Source organism: Acipenser ruthenus, chromosome 6, assembly GCF_902713425.1.
Source record: "Acipenser ruthenus chromosome 6, fAciRut3.2 maternal haplotype, whole genome shotgun sequence".
Classification (NCBI taxonomy): Eukaryota; Metazoa; Chordata; class Actinopteri; order Acipenseriformes; family Acipenseridae; genus Acipenser; species Acipenser ruthenus.
Window position 1 is genome coordinate 59,144,008 of NC_081194.1, and position 20,338 is coordinate 59,164,345.

At 36.4% G+C, this 20,338-nt stretch overlaps 1 protein-coding gene across 2 annotated transcripts in view; it reads left to right on the forward strand.

Annotated features, from left to right (window-relative positions):
• Positions 1-7,815: 7,815 nt before the first annotated feature.
• The window catches only part of LOC117410400 (tyrosine-protein kinase Blk-like), a 37,876-nt gene continuing 25,353 nt past the window's right edge, over positions 7,816-20,338 (forward strand). Inside the window, exon 1 of one of the 2 annotated variants that reach the window (XM_034016904.3) lies at positions 7,816-7,979. The gene's annotated coding sequence lies outside the window, so the exon portion shown is untranslated. Of the gene's footprint in view, positions 7,980-9,348; positions 9,368-20,338 lie in introns of those variants that run through there. The other variant, XM_059025598.1, reaches the window with a different exon arrangement.

Consider the following 20,338-nt stretch of genomic DNA (forward strand, 5'->3'; position numbering starts at 1 on the left):
GATAGTGACGGAAATGGCAGAGCGCCGCCACTACTACAAGCAACTCCTGTCAGGTGACGGAGTAGCGCTGCTCTGCCTTGTTTAGGGACCGGCTGAAATAAGCCACTACCTGCTCTCTGTCTGCGCCCTGCTGCGACAACACAGCTCCTATCCCTTAAATCCATATTAAGTAAGAAGTAGAGAGTTGGATCAGGGGGAGCAGCTGACGCTGGTCGGACGGAACGGGCCTGTCCCGGACAGCACTGATTTTGTCGGGCTCAGTGTGTATGCCTTCGCCTCCTACTCGGTCCCAAGAAGGAGACCTCTCGCTGCATGAACCTGCACTTGTCCAGGTTCAGTTTCAGAGCAGCCATCTCTACTCGCTGCATCACCTCCTGCAGGGAGCGTAGTGCCTTGGATAACGTTGGCCTGTATACCAGTAGGTCGTCTAAGTACACCAGGCAGCACTGTGGTGGAATCCCATTTAGCACCTTCTCCATGAGCCGATCAAAGGTAGCAGGCGCATTACACAGTCCGAATGGCATGACGCAAAACTGCCACAGCCCCCGGCCTGTGGAGAAGGCAGTCCTTGGCCAGGCTGCAGAGGCGAGTTCGACCTGCCAATAGCCGCTTTTTAAGTCCAGCGAGCTAATCCAGACACTCATCAATGTGGGAAAGGGGGGAAGATTCCTTGCGGGTCACTTCATTCAGCCACCGGTAATCCACACAGAACCTCCAGTTTCCATCCTTTTTGGGGACCATAATGACCGACGGCTCGATGAGCCCAGCCTCTTGCATCTCGCTGAGGATCTTTTCCCATGTTAATGGCGTGGTATACTAGGTGAGTACGGCCCGCTCCCTCAGGACTGGTTGCGAAGGTATTTTTGTGCTCCGGCAACATTTCCACACAGCTGAACCTGCTGCTCCTGGCTAAGTCCCTCACAGCTACGATGCCAGAGAATGCGTTCACTGCTGTTGTAGCAGCATCCTGGTGGGCAGATGACTGAGCTGCAGCCAGACTGGCAGGCTGATGAGCTAGCTGAGGTCGGGCTGACCATAAGTTGGAAACGGCTGCTGGTCAAGCTTGCCAGCCTCTGTGGGGTCCTCCTGGAGGTTTTGCTGATTCCCTCGATTTGCCCACCGCAGGGACCAGGCCCTTCTGTAAGCAGCGGCCGGTAGCATGCTGAATGCTGGCATCACAGCCTCAACTTGATCCCCTGCAAAAGGGAACCAGTGGGGGTGTACACATGTGTGTCACACTTTTTAAAGATTTCTTATCCAATTATGAAACTTAGCATTAACATTATTTTGCATACTGTAAGTAATTTGTATTACTTGTATTGTCACACTTGAAATTTATTTGCTTACGATTGTAAGTCGCCCTGGATAAGGGCGTCTGCTAAGAAATAAATAATAATAATAATAATAATAATTGAGATATGCAATCAAGCTCGCATGAATTATCCTCTGAACTGCATTTGAGACCTTTTCAAATCTGTAATAGGTCTTAAACCAATTACCTGCTACAAGAGATGCTTGACAAGTTATTATTATTATTATTATTATTATTATTATTATTATTATTATTATTATTATTATTATTATTATTATTTGTTTATTTGTTTATTTAGCAGACGCCTTTATCCAAGGCGACTTACAGAGACTAGGGTGTGTGAACTATGCATCAGCTGCAGAGTTACAACTACGTCTCACCCAAAAGATGGAGCACAAGGAGGTTAAGTGACTTGCTCAGGGTCACACAATGAGTCAGTGGCTGAGGTGGGATTTGAACCAGGGACCTCCTGGTTACAAGCCCTTTTCTTTAACCTTCAAAGGAAGATTTAGCATATTCCAGGTACCTGTACAAATGAAGATATTAAATGGGAGTGAAATAAAACCAAGCTCTAACAATATTATATATACTGTATATACAGTAGATATTCCCTATTTAGTCATCTTCGATGTCACCATCTACTGTATCCTGTGAAAGACACTATTCTGCCATTTTAGTGTTTTCTCAACACTAACTAATATCCCTTTCAGCCACTGAATTAATTAAATGTTAAATAATAATCTAAGCAAAAACAACAGTAGAGAATGATAGAGAGCATAAAGAAGTAGTTTTAAATTATTATTATTACATTTTATGATGTATGCAGTCACTCACCTATTGTGATTTTTGTGCTGTTCTTCACTTCTAGTTGGCTGCCATAGACATCTGCAATGTAGGCTAGATCAGTCAAGTTGTCTTTATTTTAGTAAACACCAACACCATCTGGAAGGTAGGTGGCACTGGCTCTTAGTTCTAGAAAGGCAGTTTGACTGATCTAGCCAATGCTACGTATTACAGGATACTAGAACTGAAGAGCAGCTCCTCAATTCAGGTGAAATTACTTTAACACTGTATTTGAGTGCAAGAAAGAGCCCTATATCCCCAATCATATTCAGTTTTATTTCTAATTCTCATTTGTATGGTGGATTCACTACCACTTTATAGCTATTTATCACTGAAATGGATAAAACCCTAGGGAGGGCCTGCAAGGATAATGTGTGTGTGTGTGTTAGAGAGTTATTACATCGCCATGTATAACCTGTAAACCAGCAGAGCAAATTAAAGGACAAGCTATATTAAGTCAAGCTTGCTTGTATGTCCATTTTTTGTTGTAAAGAAATAACTGTACTACTGAACTGATAATCTGACCTAGATCAAGTCCAGTGCTTCAATTTAAATATGTAATGCCAAATAAATAAAATACTGTTTGTAAAAAGTATCTTTCTTTCTTTCTTTCTGAATCTAAAAAGGACAAATTCGACTTTTATTTAAATCAAGTTTACACTAATTGGGTCATGTACTTCAGTATGTGCCAACTTCCAATATTGCAACAGTTTTTGTTTATATATATATATATATATATATATATATATATATATATATATATATATATATATATATATATATATATATATATTCTGAACGATATTACACATTCAAAATGTTGAAAGTGTTATAAACCACTGTCCGTGAATATGCATCGGGTAACCCAGGCAGCATTTTAGCACTGTATATACCAAATTATCTTGTTTATAAATGTATGTTTGTAAATTTGTATTGACATATAATAAGTTGTTGTAGTAAATAGTTCTACACACAAGTATTTATCTTGTGAAGCCCATGGTCTTGTTTGTTGCATTATACAGATGGAAATGAAATGAAAAAAGATGATGGTTATACAATTGTGGTAATATTTCAGCTCTCAGCAGAAAGGTTAAACATGTGACGAACATATATCAGCCAAAACAAACATACTAGTACTTCCTTAGACTAAACAGGATGTGTGTATAAATGCGTGGGCTTGAAAAAACACTCAAGTAGACCGTCACATCTCATGGAACTTTTTTTTAATAATAGATAACAGGGTGGTTGGAAAATAGCAAACCGAGGTGGGGTTTCATATAAAAGTTTACCATAGTAAAAGCATGGTAAAGTCTAATAAAGCATAGTGAAAGAATTCCAACGCGCAGACATGGTAAATATGGTAAATGCTTGAGAAAACTAAAATTACCTTGGTAAACTTTTATAAGGGGGGTGTTGGTAACCTGTGTAACCAAGAAAGGTTCCCTCCATTTACAATTGGTCATTTCCCCCTCTTCACCTCATGCCATCAAAATTTAAATTACCAACAATTACAAAATTGCACCCCCCCCCTTATATTTCTTCATACCCTAAAATACTGTAAAGCTTTGTCTCAATCTGGTTTCAATATTAAACATATGCTCCAGGTGTTGCAAATTACAGGCTGCTACACATCTTTTCAGATAAAAAAATAACATATCCCCCAGAGCTAAACTGCTGCATTTCTATGTACTGCATATCTCCTGAGTGAAGCAGCTGTGTCTTGGGAGTGTAGTATCTTATAGCTTGTGATCACCTATGCTGTGTATTACCCTCATTTGCATGAATTGCCATCACATAGCATATTTCCAAAGGGGCCAGGAATGTTGTGCTTTGAGAAAAGACAATCTATGGAGAATTAACAAAACACATTAGTGTGTCAGCTAGCTAAGATATTTAATAATATCTTACCTCTATCAATGATCAGTGCAATGTGTTCATTCCTATATATTCACATATAATTTGGTGTATTATGATTTTAAAATAATTTAAGAAGGGCAACTTTAGAAAAGCTTCCAGGGTCTTGGGTTGCGTTACTCTACGATTCATCTTCCAGGCGAATACATTAGGCAACATCTGTCTTGTGTGCCCACCTACAGCCAATCTTATTAGTGCTTATGTCACTGTAACAAGATGACACAAGCTCTAGCTCATGCAATGTGTCCGCAGTTACTTGAAAGAGATGAAACTGCCTTTTCCTCTCTCGGCTTATATCAAATCACTTGTAGGCTAGACAGGAAACTGCTCATGCTCTCACTTTTAATAGACAAGGAAGGAATATACCAGTTTTAGTTATACAGGGGAATGGTTTTATGGTGCAGCAGAAACCAAACAATACTCTGGGCTTTGCCAAAGTGCCAGTGTCAGCTAGTTGCTAGGCTTAAAATGACTGAAACACAAATTTAAGTTAGACATACAGTTGAGTGACAGGTGCTCTCTAGTGCTTAAAATGTCTGGCAGTGTACAGTAAAGGCCTGAAAACGTGTTCAACGTGTGCATGACAAAGAGACTTCAAAGTACCGTACACATACAGTACTGTGCAAAAGTTTTAGGCAGGTGTGAAAAAATGCTGTAAAGTAAGAATGCTTTCAAAAATAGACATGTTAATAGATTATATTTATCAATTAACTAAATGCAAAGTGAGTGAACAGAAGAACAATCTAAATCAAATCCATATTTGGTGTGACCACCCTTTGCCTTCAAAACAGCATCAATTCTTCTAGGTACACTTGCACAAAGTCAGGGATTTTGTAGGCATATAGTCAGGTGTATGATTAAACAATTATACCAAACAGGTGCTAATGATCATCAATTCAATATGTAGTTGAAACACAATCATTAACTGAAACAGAAACAGCTGTGTAGGAGGAATAAAACTGGGTGAGGAACAGCCAAACTCAGCTAACAAGGTGAGGTTGCTGAAGACAGTTTACTGTCAAAAGTCATACACCATGGCAAGACTGAGCACAGCAACAAGACACAAGGTAGTTATACTGCATCAGCAAGGTCTCTCCCAGGCAGAAATTTCAAGGCAGACAGGGGTTTCCAGATGTGCTGTCCAAGCTCTTTTGAAGAAGCACAAAGAAACGGGCAACGTTGAGGACCGTAGACGCAGTGGTCGGCCAAGGAAACTTACTGCAGCAGATGAAAGACACATCATGCTTACTTCCCTTCGCAATCGGAAGATGTCCAGCAGTGCCATCAGCTCAGAATTGGCAGAAAACAGTGGGACCCTGGTACACCCATCTACTGTCCGGAGAAGTCTGGTCAGAAGTGGCCTTCATGGAAGACTTGCGGCCAAAAAGCCATACCTCCGAAGTGGAAACAAGGCCAAGCGACTCAACTATGCACGAAAACACAGGAACTGGGGTGCAGAAAAATGGCATCAGGTGCTCTGGACTGATGAGTCAAAATTTGAAATATTTGGCTGTAGCAGAAGGCAGTTTGTTCGCCGAAGGGCTGGAGAGCGGTACACGAATGAGTGTCTGCAGGCAACAGTGAAGCATGCTGGAGGTTCCTTGCAAGTTTGGGGCTGCATTTCTGCAAATGGAGTTGGGGATTTGGTCAGAATTAATGGTCTCCTCAATGCTGAGAAGTACAGGCAGATACTTATCCATCATGCAATACCATCAGGGAGGCATCTGATTGGCCCAAATTTATTCTGCAGCATGACAACGACCCCAAACATACAGCGAAAGTCATTAAGAACTATCTTCAGCGTAAAGAAGAACAAGGAGTCCTGGAAGTGATGGTATGGCCCCCACAGAGCCCTGATCTCAACATCATCGAGTCTGTCTGGGATTACATGAAGAGAGAGAAGCAACTGAGGCTGCCTAAATCCACAGAAGAACTTTGGTTAGTTCTCCAAGATGTTTGGGCCAACCTACCTGCCGAGTTCCTTCAAAAACTGTGTGCAAGTGTACCTAGAAGAATTTATGTTGTTTTGAAGGCAAAGGGTGGTCACACCAAATATTGATTTGATGTAGAATTCTTTTCTGTTCACTCACTTTGCATTTTGTTAATTGATAAATATAAACTATTAACATGTCTATTTTTGAAAGCATTCTTACTTTACAGCATTTTTTCACACCTGCCTAAAACTTTTGCACAGTACTGTATATCTGAATAGTGTTTTTGTTGTTTTAAAGGTCATTAAGTTCATTTTGTAAGTATCTACTATTTAGCAAAATGAATTAAAGTTTAAGTAATAGTATTATTATTTATTTCTTAGCAGACGCCCTTATCCAGGGCAACTTACAATATACCACATTATTTTTACATACAATTACATTATTATTATTTATTTTTGCATACAATGACCCATTTATACAGCTGGGTTTTTACTGGAGCAATCTAGGTAAAGTACCTTGCTCAAGGGTACAGCAGCAGTGTCCCCCACTGGGGATTGAACCCACAACCCTCTGGTCAAGAGTCCAAAGCCCTAACCACTACTCCACACTGGTACCAGTGAGATGCCATTAATATTGCCTATTTATTACCCAGAAGAAACCTCATCAGGGTCCACAGAATCTTGACCACACAATATGTTTGGAACCTATAATGCCAAGTCCTGATACGAAGGCATACTGGGATTTCAATTGTATTGACTTGTATTAAACCATTGCAGTTTTGAACAGAACCATTGCGGTGCTACTGAAGATTATTTAGTTAACTTTTCCACTATTTATTTCTAAACGTAGGCAAACACAGCTTATTAAAATCTATATATATATTCACAGTGTAAATGTGACATTTTCAAGTTTCAAAACGTTAATAGGGGTTTTTCTTTTTTCAGTACAATAGACAATACCATATACGGAACATATAACATATGCACTTAAATTGCTGTTTTAAATTGTGTTAGCTGTGTCTGCTTATGTGCATTGACCTTTGTGAATGTTTCAGTGTAATACACTGTAATTATAGAATCACTTCCCTACCATTGGAATTGATTAGATTGCTACCCAAACCACATCCTCAGTCAGTTAAAGCTGCTATTGATTATCATGGGCCCGTGTCCTACAACTCCTCAACTGATTCTTCTGGCATTCAATTTCAGCCTTAAAACTAACAGTATGAAACATTCCAAAATTCAACACTAGTGCTCATTGTTCATATTATTTGTCCTAAAGGTACCCCTCTGTCTTGATGGAGTCGCTCTCACAAGATCCTCCAAGTCAGTGGACAGGATAGAAATTACACAGCGATAGAGAATTGTACACACACATAATAGGGTATTAAAATGGTAAGAAATTACACTTTCCTAAAATATCCCTTTAAAGCAGAACAGATCTCCTGAGATGTAATGCATCCAAATACAGGCTATAGTTTTGTTTTATTTACAGTAGCGGTATTAGACGACTCACGACTCTTGACTGACAATAGAGTAAAATAAAGCGTACTGTATATGAGGGGGCTATGACATTATTTGTCTATTTTACAAGCCTGTGGTCTGTTTTAGCTCACAAGGAGCCAAAATGTTGTCTGTCCTTTATCAGAAAAATGTCGTCAGGAAACTAAAATAACCCAAAGTGTGTGTGTGTGAGAGAGAGAGAGAGAGAGAGAGAGAGAGAGAGAGAGAGAGAGAGAGAGAGAGAGAGAGAGAGAGAGAGAGAGAGAGAGAGAGAGAGAGAGAGAGAGAGAGAGAGAGAGAGAGAGAGAGAGAGAGAGCTGCACAACCAAATGGTTCTTCAGTGCTCTTGATTAGAAATCTAAGCAATCTGGACTGGATTAGTTATATAAACTGGACTTCATGGATTTCTTTTCAGAAGATATTCCCCTACATTTAAAAGATATGCAGTAATGGTCAATGTTATACAAGGACAAGGTAAGTCTGCACCTACATTTCTGTGCTATTCTGTGCTTCACAAATAATTCAGGTTATTGAAGAAAAAACGTGTCGGGTAACATTAACTGCTTTGCTTGGCTTTATACTGTATGTTACAATCTATAAAGAGGGTTTCCAAAAACTGTCAAAAAAAAAGCCGCCAGAAACAACCAAAATAATTGCTCACAATAAACAGGGTTTAGACATGTATTGAATGGTGAACTTTTAGTTTTATTTTACTGTATTTAAAAACAACTTATAACCAAGCATGAGAGCATTTCAGATGAAAGTTTGTAAGTTTGTAAAGAGAAGGGGGTTGAATGGGGAGTAAGACTGATAATAGTAGCTACTGTAGAGTTGATGTTAGTGGATTTTATTGCTTTTTCTACATATTGTACCCATAGACACCAAAGTATAGCAGGTCACTTAGATTTCCTCCTGCCATATGTATAATGTGTTACTAAAACAAAATTAAGAGTAATTAGTTCGGTACTGATGCAATTAGACCAGTAAAACATTGGAGTACTTATGAATGTTCAATGAGTTGATTGAGATACTTTGTTTGTGTCTTAATTATGAAACCTGTTAGTGTTGGTGTGTTTGTGTGTATTATTCAAGTGTAATTCAGATGAAATTGTGAGCATTTCAAATAACCCAGGAGAGTCTAACATTTTGGTTGCCCAAAGACTGTGAATCCAGAATCATTTCCTTCTATGCTTGTGTCTCTTTACCTTTTGTAATGTATGAAAAATAAATGCAGTTATATATTTAGACATACATTTTAACAAAAGTTTTTCATCAATGCGTTTACGATATGTTAAAATATGCCCCTATGTATCATATGATATGATATCATATGATTGAGTGTTTAAAGTTACAGATGTGTCGACTTCCCTCCAGCATCTTCACAGTTTTCTGCGTCTCAGTGGGTCACTTTGAGTTCCCTGTATAAAATTGGGCTGACCTGAGCTTCAGCATCTTGTGGTAAAGTCTTCTCGCGCGGCTTTGTGATGACTTGAATGTGAAAATATACTATTTATATGCGTTACAAATTACATATTATTTGTTGGCATTAGGTTAGTTTTCATTTTATTACTAATTTTAAATAAGTCATCGGAAAGAGATATTGAGATGAATCATTTTTGTTATCTGTCACAGGCAGAAATACTTTCATTTATGGCCTAATTTAAACAAAGTGGGCCCGTTTATTTGTTCTGAACGAAACAGCAACTGCTCATGTGTCAAAGCTATAAATACATATTACAAGATGTTCATTACAACCTTCTTACTTTACATGTTTTTAGAAAGAACATAAAGCACACCTGACTGTGTTAGAAGACATTTACATTTGTCATCTTCTGTTTTTTCAGAAAAAAAGGACGGAGGGGGTAAGTTTACACTGATCTCGAAAGCCTCTGAACTGTCATACATTCATACAGATTTCTGTAACCTCACACCATCAAAGTTGTAAAGTTGTACACCATATAGAGTTATCCATAACTATTAAACACTTAATAGTGCTGAATTTAGGAATACTAGAATAAACTAAAATTCAATGACAATGACATTGGATTTGTTTATTTTTGAGTGCAGTTCTATACAACTACAGTTAAAGACAATACAGAAACCATATCATTATACTGGAACTGCAATTAGGTGACACTTTAGATGTGAAGAATATGTTACAAACAATCAATAATGTGCTATTATAAATAATATTGCAAACAATATTAGACAGGTATTAATAATATGCTATAGCAATACAGAGTGATTAGAAAATGTAATAAAAATAATAAGAAAACAATAATATACGCTTTATACTAATAATCTGCCATCAAACTGTTATAGTTCTTTCTTGTTAATAATTGAACTTTAATATCACATTTCTAGCATCCACTTATTTTCTTGTAGAAACACTTATTTTTTATTTATTTTTTTACAAATGCCTAAACTAAAGTTTGACCATAAGTACATGGTAAATACATGGTAAGATAATGATATCAAATAGAACAAAATGCAAGGCGTTATGTAATACATTGCAGTTTAAAATGTATAGTTAACTTTTTTTGTTGTATTATATTCCAAGTAGCATCTCTTTGCCATTCACTTTCAATAGGATTTCAAACCTGTCGACACGGTGCAGTTTTGATAAAAAAACGCCATAAAGATCACCGATGCCTGTCCCTGTAGTTAGCGCTTAAATAACACGGGTGATTAAACAGTAATGTATCATACATACTCATCTATACAGTAATTACTAATTAGTGAAAAACAAGCAAATAATATATTTTACAAACAACATCACAGTACTCATGGAATATTCAAGCATTATTCTAATAAACTGATATCCCATGTAAATAATGGTGAACACCTTTTTAGATGTTTTTAAATTGATCCCTAAACTAAATTGTGACCATAAATGAATGGTAAATACATGTACATACATGTAGTATAATACGAATAAACGATTAGAAAATGGTATTGTTTTAGAAATGCAAATCAGTTCTAAACAGAACAGTGTAATGAATATCATATTGGATTTTACTCATAAACACAGACTTTGATTACCATTTTTTTTAAATAAATCATGAGCTTTGTGAATAGGGACCAATATGATATGAGAATGCATACAGATCTCAAGGCCCTGGGGTGAGATGGGAGAGTGAGGCTTGCAGAACACACACACATAACTATGATAGGGTAAACACCATTGATTCAACAAAGTTTCTTAGATATATATTTTCTTTTTCATTTCAAAGGCATAACTTCTAACATTATTGAAAGCCTAGACATTCATGATAAAGCACAGTAAAAACTACACACATGAAAAAGACACAGGGAACTGCAAATTTATTTGGAAACATTAATGAAGAATCCCAAGAAGATCAAATGAATGATTCATAGTACAATAATTGATTTTAAATGTGAGTTATACAATGAAACAAATATATAATAATGTTTATATAAAAGCCTGAAGAAATAAGAAATTGTTTTGGCGAATGACAAACATTTTGGCTAATGCCTGCGAAATATGCGTCACCCAACACTCGACATGTTCCCCATGTAAATTATAAGGAAAATCTAACCCTGACCCACTGACCCTGACACCCCCACCGACACCGGCAACAAACAGACAAAAAATTACATTGAGATAATCTTCTACCGTTGTTTGTTTTGACATTTTTGCGTAATCGAATAAATAAACAAACATACGTAGAGCATCCATAAAGGGGTACATTCTACTCTCGCTATAGGAATCACCATAAATACTGGTGGAAGCACTACTATGTGTTACAAGTTTATAATCCCAATAAACCCCCTTTTATCAGGCATTATTTTAGTAGATAGCCCTTTTACCTTCTAGACGTGGTTAATTAGCAGACAGTAATGGGGTTCTATTGCTTAAATAAATTATGTTTTTAATACATTTACTTACTTAACACTACTTACTTAACTAAGCAAAATGTAATACAGATTTGAAAATACAGTTTCAGAAAAGAAGAGAACCACCAATGGAATGAAATGAATGATTTATTGAATTGACAGATAAACATGCCCGTAAAATGATGATGTTATTTGAATTTGGCTCATGGCCTTGCCCATTGGAGCGCGTTAGCCTCCCTGTGCTGGCAAACCTATAATGAATTAAATATATGAATTAGATTACAACTAGTGCCAGCGGGCAGGACAAGTGGCACCCGAGGCCACCTTCCTAGACAAGTCCCGGTACCAGGTGGAGGCAGGGGAGGGTGGGAGCCAAAAAAGCGATGAATGATAAGGCCTGTAGATGATAAACAAAGTAGATGTATGCAAGTTTTTTTATCTTTCTGTTTTCTTTTATTTGATTAACCGGTGTATGTGAACATTTGATTTAGCACATGTAAATCCTTTATGATGTGGAATTGTAGAATACTCCAAACCATTAATTAAAATAAAAACTTTTAATAATCAAATAAAAAAAATATTTGTTGTTCTATGCATTCATAATTTTGAACTGATGTTTGTATTTAGCGTTTATTTACCATAATTATATTTAATTTATGGATGAACGAAAATATTTAATCGATTCATCTTTTAATCGATTTAAACCACTATTAATGTTTATGATTAAATGTACTACTGCAATACAAAGCTCCTAACCAGGGAAACAATTAAACAATTATCCATATTTTCGTAACTACAGTATAATTTTGTATATCATCTAAACAAAACAAAACAAAACTAAAAATCATGTTTGATTGTTGACAATGGCAACCATGACAACTCTAAACACTATATACTGGTGCATTTAAACAAGAACAGCCAGCCTTTAGAGAGTCTTTAAACAGCAACACTATTAGCCACAGTATTTGATCTTTCACTATAGTATAGTATGTATGCTCAAGTATCCTCACTGGAAGTGGTCAGTTGATATCTTTTTTTTAACAGTTTTGAGAATATATTCATTTGTTTTGCCTCTCAAATGTTTATTAATGTATATTGTCACACTTTACAATCATCATTTAGCTCACTTTACATTTAATGCCTTAATAATCAGACGAATGAAACACTTTTAAAGAGTATTTTCTGATTTACTGCAGTGCATTTACAGTAACATAACTCTTCTCAGAAAACAAACAAAAAAAAACAACTTTTGTTTAGTCATATCTAAACTACAATTTAGGGGGCCTTGTTCACATAACTTTAACAGTTACTTCTGAGTTGGTTATTATATACTGTCTTGATTCATTTTGTAAAATATGACATTCATGAAACTGTTGTTGGATTTCTTAACAACCTCTTTAAAAAGTTTAAAGAATAATCAAACTGTATTTAATTTACCAAAACAGACTTGATAAATAGTCTCTGAGTTCCATGCAGCCAGGGCAGTACGTCCTCAAAATAATATTTTCATTTATTTCTGAAAGCCACTGCTTTGGTAGAATATACAAAATACAACGGTAACATGTTTATCAAAAATTCCATGTTTGCTACTATACAGTATGGTTAGCCTTTTAGTTTTAATAAACTAAAATAATGTAAGGTTATACTCTGAAATGCCCAATGGCTGTTGGTAAGAACCCAATGACTGATGGGAACTTTGCTTGAATGCTAACTTTGTTTTTTGTTTTATTAAAGTGGGTCATCCTTTTTAAATATCCCAATAAACTGAAGTGGCAGCCTATAAATCTAACATGAACTTCTTTGATAGATACAGAGGCCTTATATTGACTTCATTGGCATTTTAATATTCTTCTATCCCCTGTAGGCCTTGAAATACAGACCTCTCTCTGTACATCTTGCAGTTATCTAGGGCAGTGGTTTTCAACCCTGGTCCTGGGGGCCCACAGTGCTGGTTTTCATTCCATCTGAGCTCTCAATTACTTAACTAGACCCTTAATTGAAATGATAATTTCCATAATTAGAGCTTTTTAATTGTTTTCAGCTCTTAAACAGTTGCAGATTCAAAGTTAGCTATAATATGTTATAAGTAACTTGAACTCTGCAACTGTTTAAGAGCTGAAAACAATTAAAAAGGTCTAATTAAGCAAAGTATCAGTTCAATTAAGAGTCTAGTTAAGTAATTGAGAGCTCAGTTGGAATGAAAACCAGCAGACATAGTGGATACCCAGGGTTGAAAACCACTGATCTAGGGCATCATACCCTCAACTTCCTCTAACTAACATGTTTTATATGGGTTGCTTTCCTTCCTTCCTTTAAAGGACAATTGTATATCATCTTTTTTATGTGACAGGGGCAATTTAGAGCAGGGGTGTCAAACTCAGTTGTGAAGGTCTGCAGTGTCTTCTGGCTTTTGTTGCACTCGAGCTCTCAGTTACTTAATTGGTCTAAGGATTTGATTAATTGGACACATTTAACACTTCTCTTCAGGCCTCAAAATGTTTCATAGGTAGTGTACCTTGAATCAAGTGCATTTTTAAAATCATCAACTGTAAAAGACATTGAAAAATATTAAATATGTCAAATTCAACAATTAATTAGATCAATTATGTTAATTGAGAGCTTAAGTTGGAATTAAAACCAGAAGACCCTGCGGCCCTCGAGGACTGGAGTTTGACACCCCTGATTTAGAGGTTGGCGATGGCATTGCATTGGCAATAAGATGTACTAAGACGGTCATCTTTTGCTTGTCAGTTTTGTGGTCATCCACAGCATGTGATTAAGGGCCTACATGTAATCAAATCGACTAAAAACACAGTACTCACAAAGCTTGTGTGCATCTGTCCTGTGAAGAAGCAGCTTTAAATATTGTGGATGCAGCTGGATCAGAGAAAGAAGCTGGAAATGCATAAATAATCAAAATAATAATATTGATGCTTACAGTAGCAACTAATCCAAATTCACTCTAGTGCTTGGTTACCCCCCCACAAGACACGAAGTGCAGACGTGTCGTGTTTCTAGCAATGTTGGCTAGCAATGCTGTATTATCTGAAAATGTATTAATTACGCAGCACAAGCATACCATGTATTTTGAATGGTCTAGAAAAGTACATTTGCGTAATCATTACTCATGTAACAGACGGAAACTACCATTTTCCATCTACCCTATGTTTAATTTATTCCCATGTAAATTAAACATCTGTGACTGCACCATAAACACAGCATTGCGTTGCCTTGACTAATTATTACATGTATCAGAACACATGTGACACATTAGAAGTCACAATATAAAAACCATAATTAACCAGGGAAGTTGTTGGGTGTGTTAGGAGATGATGAGAACAGCATCTCGAACAGCAGGTGAAAGGAAGCATTTCAGCAGGGCTAGCTTGCAGGTACTTCTAGAAGAAGTCGAAAGTAATAAGGATTTGTTATTTTCAAGACTGAACAACCGTGTAACGACTATGTCCAAAAAGAAAAAAAAATGGACCGAAATTGCAAACAGAATGAGTTGAGTTAGTGAAGCGAGGGGTATAACATGGTTGCAGACAAAACAAAGGGACTGGCTATAGCAGTCTGATCCACAAAAAGCACCAGCAGTGGAAGCGTGACAGTGAGAAAACCTGTGGAGGCCCATCACCTTCCTACCCACTCTCTATTTTGAAGAGAGGGGGATTCAATTACTGAGGGTGTTTCAGGAGGATGTGATACTTCAATATCACAAGCCCCAGCAGAATGCAGCCCAGTGGAGGATATTGTTGAACTAAGTACTATTGCCATAATACTCTGCTGGGCAATATTATGAAGAACGCATGCAGCTATTATGATCGTCACACATCTTTCTGGGGAATATTGTAGAGCGCCGCTAGATTTGCGTAGAGCTCTAAAGCACATTTTGAGACAACCTATGCACCGTTCAATGACCTGTCTAGTTTTGCAATGGTCAAAGTTGTCTTCCTCCTCTGCTCTTGATGTAGGTGTGGTCACTAGAAGATAAGGAAGAAGGGGATATCCACTGTCACCCAACAATCAGCCACATTGGAAGCCACCCTCCTCTCCATGACTTCATAATTTGACCAAATAAATGCATCATGTGTGGCGTCCGGCCACTTAGCCACCACATTTCTAATAATGAGATTTTTTGGTCGGATATTATCGGTGGTCGGATATTATCTGGATGTTCAATGAATGTAATGTAAAAAATATTTTACAAACAGTGCTTGGCAGTAATTTATTCACCCGAAACTATGTCAAAAATGCGGTGCACACATTTTCTATTAAAATTCCTATGAGCCGATGCGCTCTGTCATTATAAATATTTCTGTTTATGCTTTAAATACACTGCATGCATTAGAGCAGCCATGTTTCTGAATGTTCGAAACTAGGCTGTGAGATCTACCTGTCGTATTTATACACCAAGTAAGTTGGTGTCGATAGAATACTACAAGTAATACAATCAGGTAATGTGAGTGACGTTATATAGAAACGCTAATTCTATCGTATATTCTGCTCCCGACATCATACTTGCCCGATGCGATATCGTAAGTGCATACAGAAACGAGCCCCTGATTGTGCAGTCTGGCATTTTCTAAATTAATAATCAAGTATATTGCATGTACACAAATGTCCCATGGGTATGGTATATCTGCAGTTTACATAATGGATAGTACAATTAAAATGAATACTATCTTTGAATTACATGTTATACCTGACCAGTACTCCTCCTGTATGTACTGTAATGGAGTTTTTCAAAGTGTTAAAATAGTTTGTATTTATATTGTATACCCTTTTCCTAGGTACTGTATTCAATGCTGGGTTAGAGAGGTTTTCTATATTGGATGCTACAAATTCTGTAATAAGTTTTATAAATGCTCCGTTGTTGAGTGACAGTTTGTAGGCATTGCATGAAAGATATTTCATACATATTTAGCTGAGATATTCATTGTTCATTTGTTTAAAGATATCTTTATATATTTTATTAATAATTTAATATATAATTATTTTAAAATGTTCCCGTCGCAAAACATAATATAGGAAAACAAACATTCTGCATAAACTGTGTTTTTTTTTTTTTTTTTTTTTGCTGCACTCAAACAATTGCTGAAGATGGAAATATGGCCTACAGTTGGAATGTTGGAATATATATATATATATATATATATATATATATATATATATATATATATATATATATATATATATATATAACTTTTTCTGTTGCCTCTAAATGCATTCACTACCTGGATCAACAACGCAAACATAATGTATCATATAATAGAATGAATTATGAAACTACCTATTATTTCTCTAAAATGTAAAAGCAATCTAGCCTATAGCCCACCCACAACAACAAATGGACTTGTATACTTCTAGTATACCTCTTTATTGTATCCTTCTAATTACATACATATCTGGGCGAGATCCTTCAATTAATAAATTAGAAAATACGTGTTTTCTTCCCTTCTTTTATTTCTATGCTATGAAATGGTAACCTCTGTTCCCTCCCAAAAGGTCAAACATATCTGCATTATATCATCTGCAGGAACACATTTAAAATTAATAATGAATTATTATTCCAATGTAATAATAAAAAGCTTTATTTAAAGTCGAAACTAAACATAGGCTACTGTATTCTATGTCCCTGTTGCATCAAAAATAGATTTGTCTTGCTCCAAATGCTCCAGGAGCTTAAACCTAATTCAAACCTTTCATTAAACCATAAACTAACTATACAAAAACCATTGCTATTCAGTTATTCTATGCAATTATTGAAATATTAGTCCTTATACAACAGATGCTATTCAAAGTGTGGCTGTTCCTGTGTTTAGTAAAACACAAATCGACAACTGGTGTTATAGTACATTCATTGTAGATGCAATGTTGTTTTTATGGTGGCTCATTAAGGACAATACAAAAAAATAAAATAAATAAGATCACAATCTCATGATATCAATATTTCCAACCTTCATGTTGAGATCCTGAGATAATTGATCTTGTGTTGAAATGTCAAGATGCACGATTTTTTTCCATTACTGAGACATGGATGTTAGTTGCTGGTACAAACGGGTCTAAATTGTTATTTTTATAAATTACTTTTAGTCTTTTACATTGTTCTTTTTATAAAATTGATATGGTTGTAATTAGGAAACAGTGTACTTTGCTATATTCTACCATTGACCATGGTTTTAACACTTCTCTATGCTTTACCATGGTTTCACAAAATGTTTTTGTAAAATGTACTCATGCTTTTATGATGTTATAGCACAGACTTTGAAAGGAATAAATAAATAGCTACACCTTTAATGTGTTGCTCGATTGTGAAATAAGATTTGTCACCAGCGACATTAGGTCAGTTTTTTTTTTTAACTGCACAATTTTCCAGAAGAAAAACTGTTATTGTGCTTCAAAATCACTTAGCTATGTGGTTGCAAAATCAGCCACTTACTGCCACTTACAGCTCATTGTGCTAGAGCACTACTGGACAAAGACTAAGACAAAACTAAACCCATCTACTAACAAACAGACAGATTTTGAAATGATTTTTAAAAAAATTAAAATTAAAGCCACCAAATCACTTTTTAGTCTTTTTATGTGTTGCTTAACAGTTTGATATGTCCCTTTTAATACTCCAAATGTAGTGGTCTAAACAGTGGCAATATAAACTATTCATCTTTTTCCGTACAAAAAATGTTATACAAGAGACCAAATATGTAGGCTTCAAATAGGTCTGCAAATGGGGCCTTTGTAAGCAGGTAGCAAGTTCCAAGACAAGCATTATTTTTGTACAAATCTATACTCATGCACAGCTGCCCTGCAGTCATTTGCTGCCCTAGTTTCTGAATCTCCAGCTTGCTTCATACTACCATAGAGCAGCCTCTTCTATTTAAGGTACTGTTATGTTTTCCTTTTTACATGTTAAACTTTATATCCATTCCATTTTTGGCTTTTGAAAGGTCTAAAGAGAGTAGGTGGTTATATACCATTTCCACTTGTCAGATTATCCATTCTAGGAAGCACCCCCAGCATGGATAGATAGGGATCCCCTGGCTACGGTGGTCGCTTGGGATGGCACCTTTAGCCAGCTGGGGGATAATTTCGTTAATCCTCTAATGGGCTCAGCAGTTTATCTGCTGTACAGTATATAATTAGTATTTATTTTAATATTGTGTGACATGGGCTGCCTTATTGGAAGCAACCCAATGCGGGTAGAGGAAGTAGTCAGAACGTAACACTGTTTTTGACATGGCAAATAGAAGGTACCTGTGTTAGACAAATTAGGTTTCTCTCAAGTCCGCCAGTGTAGGATTCTCTGGCACCCAGTTAGGCGCATTTTCTCTGTCACTGTGTTCCATCTGGCTCCTTATTGCAGCCTTTTTGAACTATTTACTACAAACACTGAGTTTGATTTTTTTTTAGCTGTAGTCTCCATGCCCATCAAATCCTTTGCCTGTCTTTTGGAGACTGTCTGCAAAGGTCCAGTTCCAAATAGATCAAATCACATGGTGGTTTTGTGATGTGGACTCCATTGGGGGCTAAATTGAGACCCCAAACTAAAATATGTTCTTTATCTCATTTTATAGACAGAAAGGGCAATAAAGCCAGAATGGACAGGAAGTGAAATACATGTTTACTGTTTTTGAGAAAAACAAATGACTCTTATAATTATGTGTTACTCATCTGATTCCAGCAATTACAAATCATGCAGGCAAAGCACAGAACTCGCTGAAAACAGTGTGTGTGTGTGTGTGTGTGTGTGTGTGTGTGTGTGCATGTGTAGAGATGGGAAACAAGGTTTTATTTATGTATTTATGTATGTATCGATGTATTTATTTACAGTGTCTGGTATTTTATAGGGTGGCGCAATGTTTTTGTTATGTTTTTTGTTATTGCACACATACTTCAATTACTGTTATGGTGGAAAAAGGTTTACACAAAGAAGAGATTATTGTTACTTTTAATGTTTGAAAAGGTTATTGCTTTCTTTTGCTGCTGTTTCTTAGTTCCAACATGTAAAGAAACACATTACCGGTATCATAAACTGACTGGCTGAGCTGTATCAGCAGTGCCCTTCTCTTCTAAAGCAGCATTATCTTTGCTGTATTTTATATTTAAAATTAAATACCAACATGGTTTAAATACTGTTAAAACATTTGAAAAAAAAATTGATCTCTTTTACATTAACTTTCCCAAGTTGCTTACCTCCCTTGACAAAAGTTAAACAGCAGCAGTAGCTCAGCAGAGAAATGAGTTGCTCATGGGAACCTTTTATGACAATAACATTTGAGAATTAATCTAATCAACCGGAGTATCACCCCCAGCGATTATTTCTACTGCGCAATTTCAACATGATTAACTGTTACCATTTAAGCACAAAATTAAATGGCCTACCACAAAATTGCCAAATTCCAAATTTGACCTGGTAAGATGCTGTATGAGATTAATTATATTTAAAAAACTGACAAACTTCCCTCGTTTAAAAAATAATCACGGGTCCTTTGGTTCAGTCAGGAAAACTATATGCAATAGAGTATATTTATTAAAGCGTAGACAACAAATACTACATTATACATATTTTCATTACATCTTTGGCCTTTGGCCTTGCCCTTCAAGGTACCCCTGCCCATAATTTAGTTTGCTGATCATGGAGAGGCTGACTGTAGGGAAGCCATGGGCAGAGGAGCAGGATAGCTGCCCTCCCCCTTAGACAAGTCCGATTAAACAGGTGGAGGCTGTGGAGGAAGAGGCGAACTCTGACGTACAGCAGGGACGAATGGATTGAAGTAACATATAAAGCCCTTTCTAGCTGATCATTGGACGTGTTGTTTACGATTTTAATCTAGCTTAAAAGTGAGTTCTCTGCCTGAACCACCGTTTTGCGAAATTTGCTAAAACGTGCTATTTTCTAACTACGAATTTGAGACAAACAAAGTGTATGACAGTGAGATCAAGGTTAGTTTTATTAATACAATGATTCACTT